The 12,019-nt window shown below is 45.2% G+C and overlaps 1 non-coding gene across 1 annotated transcript; it reads left to right on the top strand.

Annotated features, from left to right (window-relative positions):
* Positions 1-1,796: 1,796 nt before the first annotated feature.
* TRNAP-AGG lies at positions 1,797-1,868 on the top strand. The gene has a single exon. It is a non-coding gene; the product is annotated as a tRNA-Pro (tRNA).
* The last annotated feature ends 10,151 nt before the right edge of the window (positions 1,869-12,019 follow it).

The following is a 12,019-nucleotide window of genomic DNA, read 5'->3' as shown; positions in this document are numbered from 1 at the left end:
AATGAGTACCATAGCACCATCCCCAACAATGTACAAATCCTACCATAGATAACCCGTAAACCATATACAGAGAAACAGTTTTAGCACTTGGCAAAGACGTGCTTGGCAGAAGGGTAAACAGTTGGCTTCGCATAATACAGTGATTCAATGCTATGTAAAAGGGGCATCATGGTCTATGTGCACTTCTAGCTGGGAAAGATCGGTGTGTGTATATATTTCCAGAGCAGACTCCAGAAAACGTCTCATACAATGCTTTGTCCTTGCGAGGAGACAGGTACAGATAGTTGTCATCAAAAATACCTGATGTGGTTATCTGTGGCAGTGATAATTGTCCCAATTATCTCAGTGGGATCACTTATCAAGCATAGCCATGGGCAGGGTGGCCATGTTTCCAGTGCTCCAGTGGCTAGAGGGAGCATTCTTCTTTTTAAAAATCACTGTGTTGTGTCACTTCTGGGGAAAACCTGGATGTGATTTCAGTCCAGTCCAGTCCAGTCTAGAGCAGCAACAGCATGCTGTTGCCCGACTATGCCACTCCTCATGTCCCTGGCCCTCCAGACTGCCACTGGTTGCCAGATCAGACCTGGAAATCCTAGCAGGAGCTCAGATCAAGTCTCAGCCATAATAAAGCAAAAGGAGCCACCTCATGGAAGAAACCCATGTTTCTCCCTCATGGCGGGACAGTTTTCTCCAGGTGATGCAACTAATTGTCTGAAAAGCAGACTGGCTCCCATTAACTGATAAGGACTAAGGCCATAAGGACAAAGGGACTGGTTCTGACTTCCTTAAATTGTAAACCTTCCCTTCAAAGGCAAAAAGTTAATGAACCCTTTGTCGCCAATATGATTGGATGGTTGTTACTGGAGGAGAAGAAAATGGCCAAGGGGGATGGAGATATAATTGCTGAATGCTGGTGGGATATTGAACTCATCTATCAGCGTTCCATCGGGTTAGACAGTGTCATCGATGCAACGAACATGAAATTGAGCCAACTTCAGAGGATGGCGGAAGACAGGAGGGCCTGGCGGGAGATGATCCATGGGGTCGCGAAGAGTCGGACTCGACTGTGCGACTGAACAACAACAACAACAACCACCTTTGAAGGCTCCACAAGCGTCACAAATACCTCCTGGTCTGTTTCCTGCTTGTGTTTGGCTTTTGGAAGACTTTCCAGCTACATCAGCTTGAATCTTCGTAAACTATCTTAATAAATAAGCTACACTAGACCACCAATATGTAATTGGTGCTTGTGCAGATTAATAACCACTCTAATTCATCCCACCTTTTGAGAAAATTGTTAAACTGTAACATTTCTATTTAATGAACAATAGCTTGTTTATAGGAAAGTGTCTGGGTAACACTGTGATCTGAAGTATCCACATAACTATCATTGCCTGTATTGCTTTCAGTGCCACGCAAGTGCATAGCAACATTATAGTGTCCTCATGATCAGTTGAGCAGTACATTCCTGTCTGCTCTGATCCAGTGGTCTTTAAGATTCTCCTCCCAAAGCTGCCTCCACCTTTACCCTTATATATCTGCAAAGAAAAGGGCTATGGATACCCTGTGTTATTGTCTTTAATGAAAGCTGGAAATCAGAGGGATGAGTAGACTATGGCAATAGATTGTACAAATTTGTTGTACTATAGCACAATAGAAATTGCTGTTTAAAAAACAAACAAAAACCCTGTGGTGGTGTGACAAGGAAAATGGTGGCTGCGAGGGGGCTAATGGAACAAAAATGTTACAATGTAGCTGAAACCTTCAACAATTTTCGCCTTCCTGAACTTCTTGGAGGGGTCATGGCTCAGTGGTAGAGCATCTGCTTAGGATGCAGAAGGCCCCAGGTTCAATCCCTGGCACCTCCAGTTTTTTAAAAACTGGCAGTAGGTGATGTGAAAGACGTCTGCATAAGATCTGGGAGAGCTGCTGCCAGTCTGAGTAGACAATACGGACCATGATGGACCAAAGGTCTGATTTAGGATAAGGCAGTTTCATGCATAGTGTAATGGTTAAGAGTGGAGGACTCTAATCTGGAGAACCAGGTTTGATCCCCCACTCTTCCACATGAAGCCACCTGGGTGACCATGGGCCAGAACTCAGCCCCAGTTACCTCACAAGGAGGTAACTGTGGGGAGAGGAAGGGAAGGTGATTGTAAGCTGCTTGGAGACTCCTTAGAGAAAAGCAGAGTATAAAAACCAACTCTTCTTCCTGTCCAAATGGTGTGTAAACAGGCTTGGATTGCATTCTTTCAGGAAGGATTGTAGTAAAGCAGGTTTGGGAAATATCGAAGCAAAGCCGGGGAAAATCTGGAAACTGGACTAGAAAATGATGTTGTGTATAAACAACATCAAAAAGCGTTCCAGTCTGGAAGCAAAGGTCAAGCAAAATGTATGCATGAAAGCAGTGAGAACCTTCAGTTGGAGATGCTGAGAAGAGAACCAGAGCCACATGGTAAAGCAGGTGGCCTGCTACTGAGCTACAGTGCTCGAGTCATGCAGGAGTGACTGTCAGAAGGGCACAGAGGCAGGTTGCCTTCCAGAAGCCCAGCCTGTGGTCAAGAGAGGACGACCTCACTGTAAAACTAAAAGCTTCAGAGGTCTTCACTAGCCATTTCGATTCTCCAGTCTTCAAACAAATTAGGCAGGGCCCCGAGCTCTAAATAGGAGCATTCAACATGTTCTTCCACCTAAACCTCCCCTTCCGCAGGCCATTTTTCATCTCTCTGCTTTCCTTCTCACGTTCCCTTTTGTGTGGAACCCTCTCACTTTAGAGATCTAGAGAGCATTCCTTGGAAGGTCTACGCAGATTCCTAAGTGGGGCTCACTCCCAGGGAAGCACTCTTAGGATGGCATCGGAACCTGGCTTCTTTTTAGTCCTGCTTAAAGAAAGAATTTTTTAAAAAACCCACTCTGTTGTTGTTGTGCAGTTTAAAAATGATTTGGTGCTTCTTTCTCGATGTTCCATTCAATTGCTTTGATTCTTGTTTTCTGTGCTTTTTTCCCCTCTTCCTTCCTTTCTGGAGAACCAGGTTTGATCCCCCACTCTTCCACATGAAGCCACCTGGGTGACCATGGGCCAGTTACAGTTCTCTCAGAACTCAGCCCCAGTTACCTCACAAGGAGGTGCCTGCTGTGGGGAGAGGAAGGGAAGGTGATTGTAAGCTGCTTGGAGACTCCTTAGAGAAAAGCAGAGTATAAAAACCAACTCTTCTTCCTGTCCAAATGGTGTATAAACAGGCTTGAATTGCATTCTTTTAGGAAAGATTGTAGTAAAGCAGGTTTGGGAAAGATAGAAGCAAAAGCAGGCGAAAATCTGGAAACTGGACTAGAAAATGATGTTGTGTATAAACAACATCAAAAAGTGTTCCAGTCTGGAAGCAAAGGTCAAGCAAGATGTATGCATGAAATCAGTGAGAACCTTCAGTTGGAGATGCCGAGAAGAGAACCAGAGCCACATGGTAAAGCAGGTGGCCTGCTACTGAGCTACAGTGCTCGAGTCATGCAGGAGTGACTGTCAGAAGGGCGCAGAGGCAGGTTGCCTTCCAGAAGCCCAGCCTGTGGTCAAGAGAGGACAACCTTACTGTAAAACTAAAAGCTTCAGAGGTCTTCACTAGCCATTTCGATTCTCCAGTCTTCAAACAAATTAGGCAGGGCCCCGAGCTCTAAATAAGAGCATTCAACATGTTCTTCCACCTAAACCTCCCCTTCCGCAGGCCATTTTTCATCTCTCTGCTTTCCTTCTCACGTTCCCTTTTGTGTGGAACCCTCTCACTTTAGAGATCTAGAGAGCATTCCTTGGAAGGTCTACGGGGCTCACTCCCAGGGAAGCACTCTTAGGATGGCATTGGAACCTGGCTTCTTTTTAGTCCTGCTTAAAGAAAGAATTTTTTAAAACCCCACTCTGTTGTTGTTGTGCAGTTTAAAAATGATTTGGTGCTTCTTTCTCGGTGTTCCATTCAATTGCTTTGATTCTTGTTTTCTGTGCTTTTTTTTTTTCTTTCTTCCTTTTGGGATAGAACAAGTAGCTCCGGGGTTCTTTTCTCTCCCCTTTCAAAATGGAGCCCTAGATGTTGTCAGTTTAATCAGATGGCTAGCATGGGGTGGCTGTGGGCTTCTTAGACCCTCCCCCACCACTAAAATCCACTAACCTCCAAATTAATTGTGCTCCATCAGGGAAAACAAAGGGGGCTATGCCCATTTTTTATTCCTGTGTAGGGATGGCATAGCCTAGGCTATTCATTTTATTTGATTTACAGAATTTGTATCTTACCTTAGAAGGGCCACCAAGGTGGTTAGCTCGATCTTGTCAGATCTTGGAAGCTAAGCAGGGTCTGCTGTGGGTCTGGATGGGAGACCACCAAGGAAGTCCCTGGTCACTGTGTTGAGGCAGGCATTGGCACATCTCCTCTGAATGGCTCCTATCTTGAAGCCCCTTGCGGGGTCTCATAACGTGGCTACGACTTGGTGGCACTTTCCAACACCAGGGATGGCAATCTTGCTTGATGCTGGATGTATGGGGAACCCCCTCTTCCACAGTGTGGAATTTATTTGAAATAATAGCTCTGATAGCTTCATTTTAAAAGTGAGGAAGGAAAGAAGAAGGAAGGATCATTTCCCCTTCCTCCAAGTTCCCTCTCCAGTTTGGTGTAGCGGTTAAGTGCGCAGACTCTAAGATAACCGGGTTTGATTCCCTACTCCTCCACTCACAGCTGCTGGATGACCTTGGGCAAGCCACAGTTTTGTCAGAGCTGTTCTTGAAAAGAGCAGTTCTGTCAGAGCTCTCTCAGCCCCACCTGCCTCACAGGGTGTCTTTAGTGGTGAGGGGAAGGGAAAGGAGTTTGTAAGCCACTCTGAGTGAAAGGCGGGGTATAAATGCAGTCTCTTCTTCTTAAGAGCATGGACTCTAATCTGGGAGAATTGGGTTTGATTCCCCCACTCCTCCACTTGCAGCTGCTGGGTGACCTTGGGCAAGCCACAGTTCTCCCAGAGCTGTTCTCTTAAGAGCAGTTCTCAAAGAGCTCTCTCAGCTCCACCTGCCTCACAGGGTGTCTGTTGTAGGGAGGGGAAGGGAAGGAGATTGTAAGCCACTCTGAGACACTGAGGGGTATAAATCCATCCCTCTTCTTCTTCTTCTTCTTCTTCTTCTTCTTCTTCTTCTTCTTCTTCTTCTTCTTCTTCTTCTTCTTCTTCTTCTTCTTCTTCTTCTTCCTCCTCCTCCTCCTCTTGTCTCATACTTTTAGACTGCAAACCTTGCACAGGGAATCTTGCACATTTCATTTATGCCTAGCCTCTTGTGGATGCTTTAATAAGTAATGAATGATAATGATAGAGGATGACAACATGAATTAGTGGCCTCTCCTCCTCCTCCTCCTCTTGTCTCATACTTTTAGACTGCAAACCTTGCACAGGGAATCTTGCACATTTCATTTATGCCTAGCCTCTTGTGGATGCTTTAATAAGTAATGAATGATAATGATAGAGGATGACAACATGAATTAGTGGCCTCATTGGAGTTCTGTTCTCTGCAAATACATTAAAGTGTCTTTTTTTAAACCAAAGAATGGCTCAGTTTTTATGAACAATAACTTGCATGTAGCAATCAAGGTTACTAGCGAGGCTTTTGATGGGAATAAAACGTTCCAAAGTAGAGGTGACCTAATGGAATAAAACTGTGTAAACATGATAGGACAGGCTATGGACAGAGAAGGAAAGGAAGCCTCTGTATGCAGACAAAAACACAACCTGCACAAAATTTGTCAAGGATGTAAAGGATGAAATGTCAGCCAAGGAGGAGAGAACACTTAAGAGAAGGTAATTTATCAGCACAACAGGAAGATGCTTTTAACAAAACAATATGGCTGCAAACAAGTCCACAGCGAGACATTCTTTAGTCTTGATGAAATGTGTGTGTGTGTGTGTGTGTTAAGTGCCATCAACAGAACAAAGTTTGAGTCCGGTGTCACCTTTAAAACCAACAAAGTTTTTCCCCCCATTGCATCTGAAGAAGTGTGCATGTACATGAAAGCTTGTTGGTATTAAAGTTGACACTGGACTCAAACTTTGTCCTGCTGCTTTAGTCCAACATGGCCATCTGCCTGAATCTAAATAACATCAAGTCGCTTCTGGCCTATGGTGACCCTATGACCTCTGGTGACCAGTTTGGTGTATTGGTTAGGAGTGCGGACTCTAATCTGGGAGAACCAGGCTTGATTCCCCACTCCTCCACATGCAGCTGCTGGTGTGACCCTGGGTCAGTCACAAGCTCTGGCACAGCTGTTCTTGAAAAAGAGCAGTTTGTGTCAGAGTTCTCTCAGCCCCACCTACCTCACAGGGTGTCTGTTGTGGGGAGGGGAAGGGGGAAAAAGATTGTAAGATGCTCTGAGACTCCAAGTGAAGGGCGGGGTATCAATCCAGTCTCTTCTTCTTCTTCTCTCTATGAATTATTTACCTCCCAAACACCCTGTCGTTAACAGCCTTCCTCAGGTCTTGCCAACTGAGGGCCGTGGCTTCCTTGATTGAGTCAATCCACCTCATGTTGGGTCTTTCTCTTTTCCTCCTGCCTTCAACTTTTCCTGTCTTGATTGTCTTTTCCAGTGACTCTTATCTTCTCATTATGTGACCAAATATGATAGCCTCATTTTAGTCATTTTAGTCACTTCTAGGGGGTGTTCAGGCTTGATCTAGAGCCTACTTAATGGTCTTTTTGCTGGTCCATGGCAACTCTAAAACTCTCACCCAACACCGTATCTCAAATGAATCAGCTTTCTTCCTGTCAGCTTTCTTCACTGTCCAGCTTTCACACCCATCCACAGTAATGGGGGATATTATGGTATGAATAATCTTGATCTTGGGCACCAGCAACATATCCTTACATTTAGGAATCTTTTCTAGCTCCTTAGGCTGCCCTTCCCACTTTCACACAGAACAATCCTCTGTGGGTCTACTTAGAATCTTACTCAGGTTTATTCAGTGGAGCTTACTCCCAGGAAAGTCTTCTTAGGATTGGAGTGTCAGTCTCCTTCTAACTCCTTGGTTGCAGTCTCCCCTTTGGCCGATGATGGAGCTAAGAAATAGAAAATCTTTAACAATGTCAGTTTCTTCACCATCAGTTTTAAAGTTGTATAATTCCCCAAATACTTTGGCCACCAAATGAGAAGGGAGCACTCACTGGAGAAGACCCTGATGCTAGGAAAGACTGAAGGTCAAAGAAGACGGAGACGGCAAAGGATGAGATGGTTAGACAGTGTCACAGATGCAACGGACATGAAATTGAGCAAACTCCGGAGGACGGCGGAAGACAGGAGGGCCTGGCGTGATCTGGTCCATGGGGTCGCGAAGAGTCGGACTCGACTGTGCGACTGAACAAAAGCAACAATTCCCCAGTAGTGATTACTTTTGTCTTCTTGATGTTCAGCTGTAATCCTGCTTGGGCACTTTCTGCTTTAACATTAAACAGTGGTTCTGGAACTAGTTTATTCCAAATCTGAGGCAGGCTTCCAATTCTGTACTTCCTCCTTGGATGTTGCTCTTAGAATGGCTCGTTGGAGGAAATATAGGTTAATCTTGGTCTCCAGTTTTCTTACCCTTCCACTGGCAGTGTCCAGTGACTACGGCTGCGGTCACATGAGCAGTTGGCATCAATCTAGTTGCATTACCCTTGCGTTACCTGGCTTCTTACTTGTCACCTTGAAAATGGATCCAGATATTGAACACCTGAAGCCACCTTGTCCTGAGTCAGACCCTTGGTCTATCAAGGTCAATACTGGCTACTCAGATTGGCAGTAGCTCTCCAGGCTCTCAGGCAGAGGTCTTCGCATCGCCTACTATCGGATCCATTTATAACTTGGAGATGCCAGGAATTGAACCTGGGACCTTTTGTATGTCAAGTTGATACTCTAGCATTGAGCCAGCACCCCCAGCCTGAACTGAAAACTAATGTAATATTATTTCGAAAAATGGAATTTTCATCCCTAACGTTCATTTCTCACACTTGTCCGGGATTATATTTGGAGCGGATGCTTCTATTGCTTCTCCATGGTCAGAACTCCCTATTAAGGAAAAACAGAAAATGGATCGTTGTTGTTGTTGTTTTCGCAAGGAGCCAGATAAACCGATAGCAAGAATCACAACAACAATGGAATATTATATTCCTGTCTGTCAACATTCAATCACTGTGTGCCGCTTAGGGTATAAGAATGCATCTGTTACTTAATATGATGGGTTTTAAAGACCTGTCACCGTCTCCTCGGCTTCTTTTTTTTGGGACGCTAATGAACACCACACTTTCCCATCCTCCTCCTGCTTTTGTCTCGACAGGAAAAACTTCACCCCTCCCTCCTCCATTATTGAAGGATGCCTGGACAGCAGAACATTCTTCTCCTCCATTAGAAAGAGCAATGCGTGGAGTGCATGAGAAGTTAGCAAACCAGAACTGTCCCCTCTGGCAAGAAGCCTTCCTCAAGCGCATCTCAGTGGGGGAGAGAGCATCTTTGACCTTCACCCACTGACTGGTACTCTTTGATATCAACTCTGGCTCCTGGGTGATCAGACGATAACAGTTAATGCAAGGAGCTGCACACGTTGCTTCTTCTCTAATAGATCCTTCGGCCTTAATTGGGATCCCAGTAAGGGTAAACATCGGATAATCTGTCTCTGTTTCTTGAAAGGAGATTATGTTTTATGCCATAGTTTTTTTTTTTGCAATCTCTGTCTCTGTTTCTTGAAAGGAGATTATGAAGTTTTATGCCATAGATATTTTTTTTTGCAATTCCCAAGGACATTCCTTTCCTTTCCTACTGATAAACTTTGACTTACTCCGCTAAACGTTCATACTTTCTCTGCACAGTGGATGTATTGCCTTATTTGGTTTTTTTTAAATGGCACCAAGTTGGCATGAGGACTTAATATAATATCTATGAATTGGGGGAGGGGGGAGAGAAAGAAAACCTAGCCCCACCATAATGGGTTTGAAGCATATTTTTAGCCCAGGCAAAGCCAACTCTTAGATTTCAGACTTCAGTCTCTTTGAATGGAAGTTGTCAAGACTCTGTAAGGGGTGGGGGGAGATAATTGACCAATTCAGGCAATCAGAGATTTTGAACTAGAATTACTTCTCTATCCATTATAAATAACTCTCCCTTAAAAACTTAATTAATAAGTGCATCCAGTGTGGTATATTGATTTTCCCCTTTCTGTTTTACTGGAGTTACTCTCTGCCTTTGGCAAGCGGAAGAGGCTGCCTTGATATGTGAGCCTATTTCAGGATAGCTACCAGGCACTCCATCTTTTTTTTTCCTTGCCAAAATGAACTGAGGGAAGTGTGTAAATCCAACAGGCTCTTGGGTTGCAGGGATGCTGAAAGAGATGAATCTCACAGGGCTGGGTATGTGGCCTGCTGCAGTGCCTGGAGCTCCAGTGTGGGTATTATGACAGGAAATCTCCATCATCATGAGCTCATCACTTCATTTTACTTACATGGCACTATAATAATTATTATGTATGACATTGTGTGTAGAAGAAGAAGAAGAAGAGATTGGATTTATACCCCGCCCTTCACTTGGAGTCTCAGAGTGGCTTACCAACTCCTTTCCCTTCCCCTCCCCACAACAGACACCCTGTGAGGTGGGTGGGGCTGAGAGAACTCTGACACAAACTGCTCTTTCAGGAACAGCTGTGCCACAGCTTGTGACTGACCCAAGGTCACATCAGCAGGTGCAAGTGGAGGAGTGGGGAATCAAACCCGGTTCTTCCAGATTAGAGTCCGCACACTTAACCACTACACCAAACTGGCTCTCAATAGCCAAGAGATCCTAAGATTGTCTGGCATCCAGAAGTTCTAGATCTTTTATCATTATGTACCGGTAAGTGGCAAGCTAGACTTATTTTTGAGGCAAGAGATGTTTCAGAGGTGGTTTGCCATTGCCTTCCTCCATGTCACGACCCTGGTATTCCCTGGAGGTCGCCCTTACAAATACTGGCCAGGGATGAGCCTGCTTAGCTTCTGAGATCTGATGAGATCGGACTAGCCTGGGCTATCCAGGTCAGGGCCTCATGGTGCTATTATCTAACAATTATTCAGAGCTGGATTTATGGTAGGCATTGTACTGCGCGCAGAGAGGGAAGGATCTCTGCCTTCCAAGTTTCACTTGACAACAGATAGATGAGAATGGGCTACAGGGTCTGTGCATCCATGTACTCCATGCTCTTAGACTATGCTTGCTGAGCAATAGTCATTACTTGTGTATGTGTGATAGGGTTGCCAGGCTCCAGGTGGGGCTTGGAGATCTGCTGCTGCTACAACTGATCTCCAGACAACAGATATCAGTTCCCCTGGAGAAAATGCCTGCTTCGTAGGATGGCATTATATCTCACTGAGGTCCCTCCTCTCCCCCAAACCCTACCATTCCCCAGGCTCCACACTTAAATCTCCAGGAATCTCCCAACCTGGAGTCAGCAACCCTAGTGAGAGAGAACAGCTAGAGTGCCGGGGGGTCCTGTCATTGATGAGTAGTCAACGAGGACGTGGAGTGGGCTGGCTGAAAGAAGACAAGAGCTAACTCCCTGCAGTTGCAAAGATTCCTGATGTCCAGGGATGTCATTCCAGACACTGTGGTTACTAGCCTAGTATGACACTGCTGCGCCCCAGATGGCACAGGTTTAGCACAACTTGGACTACATCCTGACCAATTTAAGGAACTTTAATTGACTCTTTGAGAAAATAAAATCAATATTTCTCTTCAGCTAAGGAGACAAGCAGGTCTGAAACCACGGAGGCCAAGCAAATAACTCACCACGATCATCCTAAAGTAGGACGGCAGAATGACCAGCTCCGATGGGGCAATCAGAACCTATTCTTCTGCAGCAGGGAAGGGAACATAAGAACATAAGAGACGCCAATGTTGGATCAGGCCAAAGGCCCATCCAATCCAACACTCTGTATCACACAGTGGCCAGAAATACCAGTGCCATCAGGAGGTCCACCAGTGGGGCCAGGACATTAGAAGCCCTCCCACTGTTGACCCCCCCCCAGCACCAAGAAGACAGAGCATCACTTGCCCCAGAGCCCCTATCTAGACCTTGTGGCTAATAGCCACTGATGGACCTCTGCTCCATATGCTTATCTAATGCCCTTTTGAAGCCGTCCATGCTTGTAGCCGCCACCACTTCCTGTGGCAGTGAAATCCATGTGTTAATCACTCTTTGGGTGAAGAAGTACTTCCTCTTATCCGTTCTAACCCGACCGCTCAGCAGTTTCATGGAGTGCCCACGAGTTCTTGTACTGTGAGAAAGGGAGAAAAGTACCTCTTTCTCTACCTGCTCTTTCCCATGCATAAGTAATTAAGCTGCCTCCCTCAGCTGACCAGCAAAGTGGGACTTCCAGAGCAGCTCTCAGTGAAGCCATTGCTACCCCTCCTCTCGAATCATATGACACCCCCCCCAAACCCCACATATTTAGAGCTGAGAAGGCACAGCTTTAAACTAGCAAATCAGGTTCAGTTTTTTCCTCAGTAGAAAAAGAGCAAGAGTCCAGTATCACTTTAAAGACTAACAAAATTTCTAGCAGTGTATGAGCTTTCATGAATCACTGTTCACTTCCTCGGATACCTGAAAAAGAGAGCAGTACTCACAGAAGCTCGTATCCTGCCACAAATTTTGTTAGCCTTTAAGGTGCTACTGAACTCTTGCTCTTTTCTGCTGCTATAGGCAGACCAACATGGCTACCCAGCTTGATCTAGTTTTATCCCCAAACTTCCTGACACCATTACACAGCTGTACCTGGACTTTATAGGTTATGATCATGTATTTGCATCTATCTATCATCTATCTATCTATCTATCTATCTGTCTGTCTGTCTGTCTGTCTGTCTGTCTGTCTGTCTGTCTGTCTGATCATTTACTTATATCCTGCTTTTCTCCCCAGTTCTCCTCCATTTCCCACAATAACCCTTTGAGGTTGGCCAAGCTAAAAGTTTGTGATGGACTTCCATGGGAGGAGGAGGAGGAGGAGGAGGAGGAGG

Source organism: Gekko japonicus, unplaced genomic scaffold (genome assembly GCF_001447785.1).
Source record: "Gekko japonicus isolate JY-2015 unplaced genomic scaffold, Gekko_japonicus_V1.1 scaffold125, whole genome shotgun sequence".
NCBI lineage: Eukaryota > Metazoa > Chordata > Lepidosauria > Squamata > Gekkonidae > Gekko > Gekko japonicus.
This window is presented reverse-complemented; position numbering and strand designations above follow the sequence as displayed.